This window comes from Pan troglodytes, chromosome 18 (genome assembly GCF_028858775.2).
Source record: "Pan troglodytes isolate AG18354 chromosome 18, NHGRI_mPanTro3-v2.0_pri, whole genome shotgun sequence".
In the NCBI taxonomy this organism is placed as follows: Eukaryota; Metazoa; Chordata; class Mammalia; order Primates; family Hominidae; genus Pan; species Pan troglodytes.
The window spans coordinates 70,043,190-70,060,562 of record NC_072416.2 but is presented as its reverse complement, the minus strand read 5'-3'; the positions used below and the strand labels follow the sequence as shown (position 1 = coordinate 70,060,562).

At 38.4% G+C, this 17,373-nt stretch overlaps 1 protein-coding gene across 24 annotated transcripts in view; it reads right to left on the bottom strand.

Moving 5' to 3' along the window:
- Positions 1–17,373, bottom strand: part of LOC134808766 (uncharacterized) — a 418,516-nt gene that overhangs the window by 358,970 nt on the left and 42,173 nt on the right. The window lies entirely within an intron of this gene.

Genomic DNA, 17,373 nt, shown 5'->3' with positions numbered 1-17,373 from the left:
GAGGGACAGACACTGGAGAGTGGGAGGAGGGAGAGGGACAGACATTGGAGAGTGGGAGGAGGGAGGGGGACAGACACTGGAGAGTGGGAGGAGGGAGATGGAGAGACACTGAGTGGGAGGAGGAAGAGGGACAGATACTGAGTGGGAGGAAGGAGAGGGACAGACACTGAGTGGGAGGAAGGAGAGGGACAGACACTGGAGAGTGGGAGGAGGGAGATGGACAGACACTGGAGAGTAGGAGGAGGGAGAGGGACCGACACTGGAGAGTGGGAGGAGGGAGAGGGACCAACACTAGATAGTGGGAGGAGGGAGAGGATCAGAAAAACAACTATTGGGTACTATGCTTAGTACCTGGGTGACGAACTAATATGCATACCAAACCCTCATGACACTAGTTTACCTATATAACAAACCTGAACATGTATCCCTAAACCTCAAACTTAAAAAGTAAAAATAAAATGAGACCCCTTTTTTGAAAAAAACCTTTTTTTAAGTCTTTCATATCACCAGGTCTGATCCAAAACTTTATGGGCTTGGCAGAGTTGCGGCTATGGGCCTTCATCCCTCTCAAGGAGGTTAGGAAAACAAGTGGCTTCCATTTTCAGCCTCTATAGTCCTAGTTGAGCTTGGCCTTATATAGAGGATTTCCCATATAGAATAAGATCCAGCAACTAAGTGGCCACAATACAAGATAAATGGCTCTATTTATATAAGCTCTCAAATATTTTTCAATGAATAAATCCTAAAATATATTGAATATTATTAGAGCAAGTTTAAAATAAATACATGTAATTATAAATTTTCTAGTATTTACCTATCAATGACTATTTATTCCAATTCTTGTTTCCTCTTTTCAGACTTAAATACCTGTGTTTCTAAGCAACTTGAATTTCCTTAACCATGATGTGGGCGACAATGTGAAGAACTTTCCAGATTCCCCTTAGATGAAAGATTTGTTTCCCAGATGTTGAGAGAGTGGTCAGTTTACACCTATCATATGATAGGCCCTTCTACAATGGCCTCAGGTCCCATTTCTGGGTACCCTACATCCAATGACTGATAAATATGGGAATATAAAGGCTTGACCCCTTGCCCCAACTCCAGACAATTCTATGAAGCCAATCAAGCCCCAGAGTTCCCTGTAGGGTGAGTCCAGGCCGGCATTTGGCCTTCATGCAGCTTGATTTCTCCCTTTGCCCACCCTTGCTTTCCTCCCTTGCCTTCCGAAGGTGTTGACCCTAAGGGCATTCCTTAATACTCTGCAAACTAAACTCCCTTTCGGAGTCCACATTCTCGGGGACCCAGCATGGGGCAGTTATTACCAGCAGTGATACAAGAAAGTAGGCATTCAGATCAGGTTTGTAACTAAAGCACTTACTTCCTTGCTGACTGACAAGTGGCAAAAGGCATCTTCCCGATGTGATGAAAGTATTCTATACTAAAAGTGGGGACAGTATTTACATTTGGGTATACATTTGTCAAAACTCATTGTATGTATACTTAAAATTTATGCTTTTAACTATTTGTAAATTATACCTCCAAGATAAATACATAGATGGCCAGGTGTGGTGGCTAATGCCTATAATGCCAGCGCTTTGGGAGGCTGAGGTAAGACGATCACTTGAGGCCAGGCGTTCAAGACCAGCCTGGACAACGCAGCAAAATCTCATGTCCACAAGATGAGAGAAACTTAAAAATTAGCCAAGTGTGGTGGCACATGTCTGTATTCCTAGCTACTTTGGAGGCTGAAGTGGGAGGATCACTTGAGTCCGAGTCTGAGGCCGCAGTGGGCTATGATCACACCACCACACTCTACCCAAGGCAAAAGAGTGAGACCATGTCTCTAAATAAGTAAAAATTTCAAAAAAATGTTTTTTAGGCCAGGTATAGTGGCTCACACCTATAATCCCAGCACTTTGGGAAGCCAAGGTGGGAGGATCCCTTGAGGTCACGAATCCAAGACCAGCCTGGGCAACATAGGGAGACATGGTCTCTACAACAAGTAAAATAAAAATTAGCTGAACATGTTCCTATAGTCCCAGCTACTTGGGAAGCTAAGGTAGGAAGATCCCTTGAGTCCAGGAGGGAGAGGCTGCAGTAAGCCCTGATCATACCATTGCACTCCAGCCCAGGCAAAAGAGCGAGGATATTATTGGTAAGGTGGCTTCCAGTTCCTTTCACGGTAGACACCAACATATGATTTCAAAAAGATGGCAGATAAGGAACAAACATCAGCTAATGAATGGACAGTGAGTGATGCCTTCTAGTATCAAATGAAATGTGTTAGTAATTTGGAATGTGGAATGAAAACTTTTATGAGGCATTCTCATTTTGAAAATATGATTGACATAAAACCATTAAAGATGATTAGGTTCAACCAACAAAAATTGTTACAATGAGATAATGTGGAAGTTGCCATATTCTATGTGAAAAAGATAAAATGATTACCAAGACAGGACAGATAGAACGAAATAATTGCCATGAGATTTTATTTTCTCCCTTAAGCTAAATAGTTTTTCAACATAAATAAAAAGGGCAGAAACTGTTTAAGAAACAATTTAATGTTTGATGCTCTTTTAATTTTGCTTTAAAATTCTTGTGAACCTACACCAAGTAAGTACATTTGAGAGTAATATATAACTAAGTTACAAACACTCTCAAGGGTCACAGTTTGAACTCTTTGTCCCATTTATTTAAGGAAAGCAAGGAAACGGATGGAACACTGAATATTTCCAACCAAAAACTAAGTAGAAACCTAGAAATATTACTCAAAACCCCTTTTCTAGTTTTATTTATAAATGTCACTACAAAGAAGTCTGGGCTACAAAATTCTTTTAATTACATTTTACTCGTCTTTTCCAGTATCTTCTCCTTGCCAAAATTCCCAATTTTAAACAAGCAGGGTATAAACTTAAACAAGCAGGATATAAGCAGGGTATAACATTGAGGTTACCTCATAGCTATGTGTCCATAATAATGATATTCAGAGTACACGGAAGAAAACAGATATGAGAACTAGCATGCCTCAATGAGCAGTTTAGATTGAAAAACACTGGATCTACAAAAGCAGACACTGTGCACTTTGTCTTTCTACCAACAAATTCTAGATTGTAGTCTGAAGAAAAGTAAGTATCTAAACATCCTGTGCTAAAAAATTATTTAGCTTAGAAATAAGTTAAACCCTCTTCAGGAAGAAGCAGGTTTCTTGGTGTGACTTGAAGTTAGTGAGAGGAAGCCATTCCCTTATTAAGACATATACAACAATAGAAATAATGTGGAACTCCAAAAATGGTAACTATTATTACCACAGTGTGAAAATAAACTTTTTTTTTGCTCTGTTACTCAATCTGGTTAATTAGCTATGCAAAGCAAAGTTATTCTTGTCAACCCTAAATCTAAAACTATAACTTTAACATTGCTGGGAGTAGAAGAAAGAGATTTCTACTACAGAAAAAACGTTCTTTTAAATTCTAATATATATGGCTAGACTTTACTGACTCAAAAGATTATGATCCAACAACCACTAACACTAAACTCTCTGGTTTCAAAGCTAATTAGATAACTTACTTTTGTGTTAATCAGTCAACCTACCTAATATGAGGCATACTGGCTTTGTTCTGTAACAATGGCAGCATTCAAAATGAGGAATAGAGAAAAGGAAAAGAAATTCAGTAAGTACTCACTATGAAGCTTCCATGAGTATCACTGTACTTAGAAGGTTTGCTCAGGCAATAAAGTGCAACCAACAATTTATAACACAATTGTATTATAAACCATGACAATGCACAGATTGTCAAACTAGATTTTTTTAAAGATTCAATTATATGCTGTCCATAGGAGACATATTTTAAATAGACTGAAAGTAAAACAATGAAAAAAGATATATCATTCACACAGCAACCATAAGAAAGCTGGAGTGGCTATATTAATACCAGGCAAAACAGACTTTAAAACAAAAAAAAATTCCTAGAGATGAAGGAGAACATTTTATAATAGTAAGAAAGTAAATCCACTAAAAAGCTTTAACAATTTTAAACATATATGCTCTTAACCACAGAGCCACAAAATATGTGAAGAAAAAACTGACAAAATGGAAGGGAAAAATAGATAATTTAAAAATAATAGTTGGAGACTTCCATAGCCCACTTTCAGCAATGGAGAAAACAGCCAGGAAGAAGATCAACAAGGAAATAGAACACTTGAACAACACTATCAATTAACAGGAACTAGCCAGGCACGGTGGCTCACACCTGTAATCCCAGCACTTTGGGAGGCCGAGGCGGGCGGATCGCAAGGTCAGGAGATTGAGACCATTCTGGCTAACATGGTGAAACCCTGTCTCTATCAAAAATACAAAAAAATTAGCTGGGCGTGGTGGCAGGCGCCTGTAGTCCCAGTTACTCGAGAGGCTGGGGCAGGAAAATGGCCTGAACCTGGGAGGCGGAGCTTGCAGTGAGCCGAGTTCGTGCCACTGCACTCCAGCCTGGGCGACAGAGCCAGATCCCATCACAAAAAAAAAAAAAAAAAAAAAAAAATCAACTAACAGACATAGACGTCTATACAACACTCTAGCCAACAACAGCATACACATTCTTCTTAAGTGCACATAAGACATTTTCCTGAATAGGACATATATCAGGCCATAAAATAAGTCTCAATAAATTTAAAACGACTGAAGTCATACAGAGTAAATTGAAATTAGAAACATGTAACAGAAGCTAATTTGGGAAATCTGCAAATATATGCAAAATAACAACATATTCTTAGGCAATTAATTAAAAATAAAATAACAAAAGAAATTAGAAAATACTTTAAGATAACTGAAAAAAGAGCAAAATTTATGGGATATAGCTAAAACATACTAAGCATATAGCTATGAAGCCTATATTAAATAAGAAAAAGGATCTCAAATCAGTAAGTCAAACTTCTGCATTAAGACTCGAGAAAAAAAAAGAAGAAACTAAACCTAAAGCAAGCATAAAAAAGTGAAATAAAAAAGACTAAAAATTTATCAAATTAATAGAAATAGAAAAAAATCAGACAAAATTAACAAAACCAAAAGTTGCTTTTTTAAGAGGAGCAACAAAATTGGCAAAACTTCAGCTAGACTGACCAGGAAAAAAACAAAACAAGAGACCAGGTGTGGTGACTCATGCCTGTAATCCCAGCACTTTGGGAGGCTGAGGCAGGTGGATCGCCTGAGCTCCTAAGTTCGAGACCAGACTGGGCAACATAGCGAAATCCTGTCTCTATTAAGAAAAACACAAGAAATTAGCCAGATGTGGTGGCGTATGCCTGTGGTCCCAGCTACTTGGGAGGTTGACATGGCAGGATCCCTTGAGCCCGGGAGATAGAGGTTGCAGTGAGCCATGATTGTGCCACTACACTCCAGCCTAGGAGACAGAGTGAGAGCCCATTGCAAAAAAAAAAAAAACCCACAAAACAAAAACAGAACCCACCACCACCACGACAACAACAAAAAACAAAAATGACACGAGACTTAAGTTACTAAAATCAGGAATGAAAGATGACGCATCACTATTGACCATACAGAAATAGAAAGGATTAGAAGGAAATACTATGAATAATTATATACCAACTAACTAGATAATTTGAATGAAATGGAAAAATCCCTAGAAAGACACAAATTATTCCTTCCAGAAACTGGCTCAAGAAAAAAATAGAACATCAAATAGCTATGCATAACAAGAAACTTAATTAGTAACTTAAAAACTTCCTACAAGCCCAGGTTCAGATGACTTAACTAGGAAATTCTACCACACATTTGAAAAAAAAAAAGTAATACTAAGTCTTCACAAACTCTTCCAAAATTCATGAGCAGAGAACATTTCCCAACTCATTCTAAGAGGCCAATATTACCATGATAACAACATCAGACAAAGACATCACAAAAAAGAAACTACACGCTAATACCTCTTACTAATATAGATGCAAAAATCAATACTAGAAAGTCTAATCCAGAAGCACACAAAAAGGACTATACGTGATGACCAAGTGAGAGATATCCCAGGAATATAGGAATGGCTCAACATCTGAAAATCAATTCATGTAATACACCATCTCAATAGAATAAAGGGCAAACTCCACATGATCATCTAAATAGAAATAGAAAAAGCATTTCTCAAAATCCAGGACCCTTTCATGATAAAATACATGATAAAATACATTTGACAAACTAGTAGTAGAGAATTTAATCTGAAAAAAAGACTCAGAAAAACACTCAGCTAACATTTTACATATTGATGAAAGACTGAATGAATTCCCCCTAAGAAAAGTAAAAAAGGCAAGGAAGACCACTCTCACCATTTGCATTTAACATTGTACCGGAAGCTCTAGCCAGGGAAATTATGCAAGAAAATGAAGTAATATACATCTAGGTTGGAGACAAAAATATAAAACTATCCCTCCATGGAGATGATATGATCTTGTTGGATATCAAAAGATCCTAAAGAATACACTAAAAACCTATTAGATCTAATAAGCCAGTTCAGAAAGGTTGCATTATACAAGATCAATATACAAAAATCAATTGTATTTCTATAAACTTGAAGAGTCCAAAAATGAAATTGTATTGTAATTCCATTTGCAATACCATCAAAAAGAATAAAATACTTTGAAATAAATTTAACAAAAGATTTTAAAACTTATACAATGAAAACTACAGGCCAGGCACGGTGGCTCAGGCCTGTAATCTGAGCACTTTGGGAGGCCAAGGTGGCAGGATCGCTTCAGTCCAGGAGTTTAAGACCAGCCTGGGCAACATACTGGGATCCTATCTCTACAATTAAAAATTTTTTTTTTTTAATTAGCTGGATGTGGTGGCATGGGCCTGTATTTACAGCTATTTGGAAGGACGAGGCGGGAGAATCGCTGGAGCCTGGGAGTTCAAGGTTGCAATGAACCATGAACGTGTCACTGAACTCCAGCCTAAGTGACAGAGTAAGACCTTGTCTCAAAACCAAAAAGAAAAATACTAGAAAACTACAAAATATTGTTGGAAAAAAAAAAAACAAAGAAAAACTAAATAAATGAAAAGGCATCTCATGTTTGTGGATTAGATCACTTAATATTAAGATGAAAATGCTCTTCAAATTTATCTATGAATTTAACTCAATCTGCATAAAAATCCCAGCTATTCTGCCAGGCGTGATGGCTCACACCTGTAATCCCAGCACTTTGGGGGGCTGAGGTGGGTGGATCACGAAGTCAGGAGATCGAGACCATCCTGGCTAACATGGTGAAACCCCATATCTACTAAAAATACAGAAAATCAGCCAGGCGTGGTGGCGGGCGCCTGTAGTCCCAGCTACTCAGGAGGCTGAGGCAGGAGAATGGCGTGAACCCAGGAGGCGGAGCTTGCAGTGAGCCGAGATCATGCCACTGCACTCCAGCCTGGGCAACAGAGCAAGACTCCGTCTCAAAAAAAAAAAAAAAAAATCCCAGCTACCATTTTCCTAGAAATTTAGAAACTTTTCCTAAAATTCATATGGGAAATGAAAGCAACCCAGAAAAGCCAAAACTATCCTGAGAAACAACAAAATCGAAGGATTCACACCTTCCAATTTCAAAACTTACAAGGATATAGTAATAAAGTGGTACTAGTGTAAGGACAGACATATAGATCAAGTGAATAAAATTGAGAGACTGTAAATAATCCTTTACATTTATGATATATATATATATATATATATATATATATATATATATATAAACAAAAGTGCCAAGATAATTCAATGGGGGGAAAATTATCTTCAACAAGTAGCCCTGGAGCAGCTGGGTTATCTACCTACGGAAGAATGAAGTTAGATTTCTTCCTCACACCGCACACAAAAATTAACTCCAAATAGATTGTAGACCTAAATATAAGGAACTGAAACTATAAAACTCTTAGTAGAAAATATAGGTGTAAAATTTGTAACCATCAGTTGGGCAATGGTTTCTTAGCTGTGAGACCAAAAGCACATAGTACAAAAGAAATGAATACTATTATGGGATTCATCAAAATTAAAAACCTTCATTCCTCAAAGGATACTACCAAGAAAAAGAAAAGACACCCTCACAGATGGAGAAAAAATATTTGCAAATTATATATCTGATAAGAAACCTGTATATAGAATATATAAAGAACTGCTATAACTTGACAGTTTTTTTTCAAAAACTGAATTTTTGGCCAGGCACAGTGGCTCACACCTGTAATCCCAGCACTTTGGGAGGCTGGTGCCAGTGGATTACTTGAGACCAGGAGTTCGAGACAAGCCTGGTCAACATGGTGAAACCCCTTCTCTACTAGAAAACTACAAAAATTAGCCAGGCGTGGTGGTGGGTGTCTGTAATCCCAGCTACTCGGGAGGCTGAGGCAGGAGAATCACTTGGACCCGGGAGAGGAAGGTTGTAATGAGCCGAGAGTGTGCCACTACACTCCAGCCTGGGTGACAGAGCGAAACTCTTTTCTTCGAAGAGGATATACAAATGCCCAACACGCACATTAAAAAAAAAAATGCTCAGGCCGGGCACGGTGGCTCACGCCTGCAATCCCAGCACTTTGTAGGGGCGGGGGGCGGGGTGGGGGGGTTGCGGATCACCTGCGGTCAGGAATTCGAGACCAGCCTGGCCAACACGGCAAAACCCCGTCTCTACTAAAAATACAAAAATTAGCCGGATGGGGCTGGCGGGTGCCTGTAATTCCAGCTACTCCAGAGACTGAGGCAGGAGAATTGCTTGAACTGGAGAGGTGGAGGTTGCAGTGAGCCGAGATTGCACCACTGCACTCCAGCCTGGGCAACAGAGACTCCGTCTCAAAAAAAAAAAAAAAAGAAGAAAAGCTCCATATGCTTAGTCATCAGGGAAAATCAAATCAAAATCACCATGATATACTACTTCACGGTCATTAGTATGGCCTATATTAAAAAAAGGTTAAAGAAAAAGAAGTGTTGTCAAGGATGTGGGGTAAGTGGAACCATTATACATTGCTGGTGAGGAAGTCAAATGGTACACCTGCTTTGGAAAAAAGTCTGGCAGTTCTTCAAGAAGTTAAACATAGAGTTACCACATAACCTGGCAATTCTACTCCTATGTCTATACCCAAGAGAAAAAAAAAAAAACCATACATGTACACAAAAACTTTCAGATGAATTTCACAGTAGCATTATTCATAATAGCCAAAAGGTAGAAACCATTCAAATGCACTGAATGGATAAATAAAATGTAATACATCCATAGAATGAAATATTATGCAGCAATTAAAAGGAAGTACTAATACGTGCTACAACATGGATGAATCTTGAAAACTTTATGCTAAGTGAAGACTACATGTTGTATGATTCTATTCATATGAAATGCCCAGAATAGGCAAATCTATAGAAATAAAAAGTAGATTACTAGTTGCCTAGTGGTGAGGTGGGGTGACATGGGGAGTGACTGCTAATGGATATGGTTGGTGAGGCTTCTTCCTGTGGTGATGGAAGTATTCTAAAGTAGATTCTGGTGATGGCTAGACAATTCTGTGAATATATTAAAAAACCATTGAATTGTGCACTTTAAAAAATTTTTTGAGACAGAGTCTTGCTCTGTTACCCAGGCTAGAGTGCCGTAGCACAATCTTCACTCACTGTAGCCTCGACCACCTTGGCTCAAGCGATCCTCCTATCTCAGCCTCCTAAGTAGCTGGAACTATAGGTGCACATCACCACACCTGGCTAATTTTTGTATTTTTTGTAGAGATAAGATTTTGCCATGTTGCCCAGGCTGGTCTTAAACTCCTGGGCTCAAGTGATCCACCCACCACAGCCTCCCAAAGTGCTGGGATTATAGGTGTGGGCCACTGCGCCAGCCATGAGTTGTGCCCTTTAAATGAATGGTGTATGGCATAGGAATTTTATCTCAATAAAGCCCTTAAAACAACAACACTAACAACGAGATGAGGCAAGAGGCAGGGCCAGCACCCAAAGGGACCAGTCAGAAATGGCTGCTTCAGTTAGAAATGTAACTGAAGAGTAATATTTCTAAAACAATTGAAAGCTGCTAGAGATTTAACCTGTGAAGGACACGATCAGACAATTTTGTATAAAATAAAGATTACTGTAATATCAATGTGGATAATAGATTAGGGGTAAAATCATGAGAATGGAGAAAGGAAAGGCATTAGGAAATTGCTTAAGTAATCCCAGGATACCTGAACTAAAGCAGTAACAGATGTGATGGAAAAGACAGGACAAACTTGGAAGATATTAAGAGTCAAGAATTAATGGGATGCAGCAAATAGTGGAGGAAAAAAGAAGGGGAAAGGGAGGAATCACGGATCCTATTTCTGAGGACTCCACTTGGGCATCACCTTCTCCTAAACTTTTCTTCAATCCACAATTTGAGTTTAATGTCCTTTTTTGTGTTACAAATACACACAGTGCATACCTTTATCATTGTATTTACTACATTCTAATGTAGTGTAATTGTCTGTTCATGTGTCTGTCTCCCCCATTAGTCTCTACGATTGGGGGTAAGGACTTTATTTCATAATGTCTTTGTAGCTCTGTACCCCCTCCAGAGTTTAGTGCCTGGCAAAGAAGGTGTCACCAACCAGGACAGAGAATACAAGGGAAACAGATTAGTTTTGGAAAAGGGACATGCTGAGGAAAGATAATGATGTCAGTTTTTCCTATATGCCTACAACACATCTAAACACAAAATTGTCAGATGAAAGCTGGTTCTATGAAGTTGGAGATCAAAAGGGAGTTTCAGAATAGAGTTAGTAAGCATCGTGATATAGGAGGAACAAGCAGTAACTAAAACCTTGTGTATGTGGACCAGATTGCTTACAAGAAGCATAAGATAGAAGTAAAGCCAGAGAAAGACAAAATTCTGGAAAATTCCTACATATAAGAGATAGGCAAAGTAATTGGAACTCACAAAACAATTCTGAGGATTGCAAAGGAAGAAAGAAAAATCACAGGAATAATATCAAGGAGGAAGTTAGGAAGGACAAAAAAGTATATACTGGATTTGGGAAAAGTCACGTGATTTTTGCAAAAGCAGTTTCAGTGGAGAAAGGTTGGGGGTGGGGGGAATTCGACCTATAGCTGAGCAAGAGCCAGTGAGAGATGAGGAAGTGAAAGTAGTGAGAGTTAGGAAGCTTGACTTTGAGGTGAAGGAGAATGCTGGGGATAGTAATGGTGGCTCAGAGTCAAAGGCAAATTTTGCATTATTTTGTTTTTATTTTTTAACTGAGAAGTCTCAATCACGCATATATCCTGAGAAGAATAAATCAATACAGAGGCTAATGGGGAAAAGTGATCAACAGATAATGTCAGTCACTGAGAAGACAGAAGGGGATGAAAGCGAAGCTTTAACAGGAGACAGGAAAAGAAGGATAGTTATGGGTAACATTTCTAAATATTGAGGAGCGATAAGGGTGCCTAGCAGGAGCAAAGGGAGTTCCCTCCAGATTGCCCCTACTTTCTTGGTGAAGTAAGAGGTAAGCCATCTTGTAAAAGCTAACAGGAAAATAGTAAGAAAGAAGCACTGGAGGCTGGGTGTGGTGGCACATATCTGTAATCCCATGCAATCCCAGCATTTTGGGAGGCTGAGGCAGGTGGACTATTTGAATCCAGGAGTTCAATATCAGCCTAGGCAATATGGCAAAACACTATCTCTCTAAAAAAAAAAAAAAAAAAAAAAAAAAAGCTGGGCACAGTGGCTCACACCTGTAATCCCAGCACTTTGGAAGGCCAAGGTGGGTGGGTCACCTGAGGTTGGGAGTTCAAGACCAGCCTGACCAACATGGAGAAACCCATCTCTACTAAAAATACAAAAGTAGTCGGGTATGGGTGTGGTGGTGCAGGCCTGTAATCCCATCTACTCGGGCAGCTAAGGCAGGAGAATCGCTTGAACCCGGGAGGCAGAGTTTGTGGTGAGCTGAGATCACGCCATTGCACTCCAGCTTAGACAACAAGAGCGAAACTCTGTCTCAAAAAAAAAAAAAAGAAAGAAAGAAAGAAAGAAAGAAAAATTAGCCAGGCATTGTGGCATACACCTGTAGTCCCAGCTACTTGGGAAGCTGAGGGTAGGAAAATCACCTGAGCCAGGAAGGTTGAGGCAGCAGTGAGCCATGATCAAGCCACTGCACTCCAGCCTGGGTGAAAAGTGAGACCTTGTCTCAAAAAAAAATAAAAAAATAAAAATAAAAAGAATGAATGAAAGAAAGAAGTCCTGGAGCTAGTGAAAAAGGTTTGAAATAACTGCCACACAGTATTGGGGTCCAAATGAGGTTGAAATCCAAAAGTATAAACTAAGTAGCAGTCATCACCATAATGTAATATTTCTCTCCAGCAACAGGGGTTAAAAGAGTAAAAGTTGGGGCCGGGCACGGTGGCTAATGCCTGTAATCCCAGCACTTTGGGAGGCCAAGGTGGGCGGATCACGAGGTCAGGAGATCGAGACCATCCTGGCTAACATGGTCTCTACTAAAAATACAAAAAATTAGCCAGGTGTGGTGGCAAGCACCTGTAGTCCCAGCTACTCAGGAGGCTGAGGCAGAAGGATGGCATGAACCCAGGAGGCGAAGCTTGCAATGAGCTGAGATCACGCCACTGCACTCCAGTCTGGGCGACAGAGCGAGACCCTGTCTCAAAAAAAAAAAAAAAAAAAAAAAAAGAGTAAAAGTTAATCAAAACGGAAGTGAAGAAGAAAGAACTGAATTACATATATGCAAAAATTCATTGAGTTACATTCTTGAGATTTGTTTGCTTATTTATAAGTTATATCATAACATAAATGTTAGTATTTTAAAGAACTTTATTATATGTCTCATTTCCAGTACTCAACCTTAAACCTCCCAAATCAAAAGGCAAAAAAACACCTCTAGAACAACTTCTATTTAAAAACAGTAGGTTTTTAAAAAGTCACAAAAAGCCTAAAACTGAAGCCAAATAAACAAAAACCTAGGAAAAGACCCTCTCTCCCCTCAAATGCATATTTTCATTCTAGAGTAAATTACAGACCACCAACTATAGCCTGACTTGGATATCAAGCACGGGTTCCCACATGAAAATTGTTATTGTTGGCTTTAGTGCTTTAATCTAAAGAGGACACAAATTCTGCTCATGTTTGAATAACGCTTGCCAACAAATTGATCCCATAGCACCAGGGCTGCAAAAAGTACATTTAAAGATTGAAGAGAAACGTAAAGGGGAAAAACTCAGTAAATGTATTTCCTCCTACTCAGAATCTAAGATAGATCCCTTTAAAGAGAAAAAAGGTTCTTCTCTTTCCTCTTTTTCCAAAAGCAGTCCAAAAGGGCATTAGAGAACATCTGTAATTTACACAAAAGGGAGCAATGCCAAAGAAACTCAGATTCCACAGCTGTTAACCCAAGGGACAACTCAAACCAGGCAAATCTCTAAATAAGGTCTAAAAGGCAGACGCTCTGCTAGAGGGCAGCTAACTTCCAAAACCAGGAGTTTGGAGTGGGCACTTGAAATACTAATGTGTGCCTTTCTAGAAAGCTGCCTTTTGCCTTTATATGGGCAAGTGAGAACAATTCATAATTCCTTTACTAATTAAGATATACTCAAAGAAGACTAGGCATTTTGCCTGGTCACCACCTACTATTAATATATGAACATAAAGAAATTTCCTTGTTATTTTAATGTTTATCTTCTTCATCTACCCAATATTAACATGTTGGTTAACAATACCACCAGAGAGTAAAAGCTCCCAACTATACAGCACCAAAAGTTAACAAACTTTCAGAAACTGTCTAATAGAATAGGTTACAGAACCAGGTTCCCTGGATTCAAGTCCTACTTCTCCACTTTTTGGGTTGCCTTGGACAAACTCCTTTACATTTATAGGCCTCAGTTTTCTCATCTGTAAAATGGAGATAATCTTATCTACTCATAGGGTTGTGAGGATTAGACAATCAATGAATATAGACATGTACAAACACTCCAAATACATTGTAAATGCCCTTAAAGTCTTAGTGTCTATTATTAAGTCTCTGCCTTATCAATCTGCAGCAAGCTCATCTCTTTACTATGACTTCTAAAATTTGCATGGCACGCAGTGCTAAATTATGTGGTTTATACCCTGTGAACGCCTTATAGTCAAAAAAGGGTCTCAAACTGTGGCATGTTGAATTTGTTGGCCTATTTACCAACAAACAGCTAACATATGTTAATGACTCATTGTAAAAATAGATACATTCAGACTTATGATTTGAAGATTAAAGGCTCAATATACCAACTCCATTTCCCTTGACTAGTAGTCCTCTTCTGCATGATATATGTGTTTACTGTAATAACTGACTAACTGCCTTTGCGGAAACTGTCAATACTCTGCATGCACAGCATCTGGAAGGATTAAGCAAAACACTAGGGAATTAAAAGACATAATGAAGTGAAAATTAAGAAGGAATGGAGAGAAGGATGTGTTCTAAATCCATAGGAAATAGTCTTAGTAAGCTTTCATATTTTTCTCTGTTTTTTGTTAGATTAATATTAGAGAGTTCTGTCCCTTTAACTGTCAAATGGTTTTCCATCTTGCAAGTAATCTTTCTCCACCAAGGAGTCTTTTAAAAGTTATAAATAAAATACCCCAAATATTTTCTTTTTCCCACAGATGAGAACATTAGAACACTGACATTTTAATCTGTTCTTTACAAGAGTGAGTTGTGTCAACACAGTGCTCCCAGCTACAACACTGAAAAAAATAAGTTTAATTAAAGACAGAGAAGAAACTGCATGTGGAGCCTAAGCCACTGAGATACAACCAAGAGTTGTCACCTTCAGAGTCAGTTCTCTATGAACAAATCTCTTTGTCAGTGTCAGAAGAATAAGAGAGAGAAAGCAAAGCAAAAGTGTGATGCTATAAAGATAAAACATGGTGAAGGCAAATGTCAGTGTTCAGACTAGGAACTAAAAAATAGTTATTTATGTAGTACTTCCAGAGTCCAAACACTATGCCTAACATCATAAAACATCTTTGGCTATAAATAGATGCCTATTAACCACATATATGTTGTAGAAGATACAGCTGAAGCACAAAGAGAAGGCCATGATCACCAGGTAATGTTTAGCAACAATGAACATTGCTTTTACCGGGTTTATTTCAGAATACTGGCTATGCTCCTTCCTCAAACACTAATTTGAAGGGCAAATTAACATTGTCACAAAACTATTTTCCCAAATTAAGCACAGCTCTAACTACATTCTAGCAATAGCTTGCTTTACTTGCCCTGCCCTTTTGTAAGGACATCCTATTGTCAGAGAGGCACAATGAATAGAAAACAGGAGAGACATGACGAAGTTCTAACTTTGGCTCTGCCATTTCCTAGCTTAGTAACTCTTGGGCAAGTTACTTAATCTATTTGAGATAATTTTTGCTCATGTATAAAATAGAAATAAAAGTAACTACTCAAGAGTGTTATTGCAAGGCTTCGATGAGATAATACATGTGAAATACCCAGTTCACTTCTTGGCTCATATAGTAGATGATCCACAAATAATATTCTCACTATCTTTTGATTTTTATAATACTGAGCATTTGTTGATTGTGTATTATCATGCCCTCTAGATCGTATGTTTCTTAGGACTACAACTTCTTTCACTCGTATAAAATAGCCTATCTCAGCTTAGAGGGAATGTATAGTATTAAGTATTAATACCTCCTGGTCTGCTCACCCATATATAAATTATTTTGTCACAGTACAGTGTAACAGAATGGTTATCAGCATGAGCTGATATATCAAGATTGCTTGTACTAACTGATTACATTTCAATCATGGCACTGATACTTAATAGCTATATAACTTTTGGCAAGTTACTTATCTATGCCTCAGTTTGTGAGATGGAAATATAATACTTTAGAATCACAGGGCTATTATGAAGATTATATACACAAAATATATGTAAAGCTATTTAAATAATACCTGGTCCAAGTATGAGTTCAAAAGACATTTGTTATTACCTGATAATATATCTGCACAATGAATATTATTTTATATTTATTGTATAAGTATTAAATATTTCTCAGAATTTATGTGATAAAGTTGTTAGGAGAAGAAGCAGGGTAAATACTTTGGTAAGTAGTAATAAACATGATAGGAACAACAGGTACATAAGGGAAAAAATGATAAATTCAAGATAGAAAGTAATGAAATAAGAACAAGAAACAATGCTTTATAGAGGGCAATAAACTAAATGTTAGTGGTATAATGAAATGAAAAAGAATACAACATATAAAACTACCATATTTTAACTGTAGCAGATGATGATGAAGGAAGTGCAGGTTATTCAGAACAAAGACAGGAGCAAAGGTAGGAGAGGAGTACAGAAGGCCTATTTGGAGGCCATTATACATCTGTCTGCCTGGAAGTGAGGGTTCCTATAGAACCTCTTAATTCCTTAGTCCTCTTAATTCCCTTCCCCTAGAACTTATAAGGCACACAATAGGTGCTCATTAAATATCTATGTAAAAGACAGAATGAATTCCCATCACAATTAGTTTTAAATGCTAAACAGACCTTCCCAATGGGCATGCCAAGGCATATTAGTGTGCCTAAATTGGGTGTCAGGTGTACTGAGATAGTGATCTCGTCAGCCCTTGAGGTCCAAACCTCTAGCCATAAGGTTGTTGTCCTGCTACCCCAGTGTGCCACACAAATATCATCATTGTCTAAGTGTATCATGCCATAAAAAGTTGGGAAGCAGTGGGTTAAACAATAAGGCTATTATGCAATATGCAATGGAACAGATACAAAGAGGAGTAAATAGGAGAGGACATAATGTACAGTAGTCTTTGCCTAGGTGGGTGGCACTGTGGAAGATCAATCAAAGAGTGTGTTAGTCCATTTGCACACTGCCAATGAAGACATACCCGAGAATGAGCAATTTACAAAAGAAAGGTTTAATGGACTTACATTTCCACATGACTGGGAAGGCCTTACAACAATGGCGGAAGGTAAAAGGCATGTCTCACATGGTGGCAGACAAGAGAAGAGAGATTGTGCAGGGAAACTATTTTTTAAAACTATCAGATCTTGTGAGACTCATTCGCCATCACGAGAACAGCACAAGAAAGGCCAGTCCCCATGATTCAACCACCTCCCACTGGGTCCCTCCCACAACCCATGGGAATTCAAAATGAGATCTGGGTGGGGACACAGCTAAACCATATCAAGGAAGGAAAAGACAAGGTACAGAAAGAACAGCAGTTCAAAAGCTGCTGCAATAAGCTAGGCAAGAAAACTAAGAGTAACAAAAGGGATGAATTCAAAACAGGTTGTGAAAGAATAACTGCTTAGAACTTAGTTTAGTTCAGTTCCATAAACATTCGTTGTTGCCTATTATGTGTCTGCTGTTT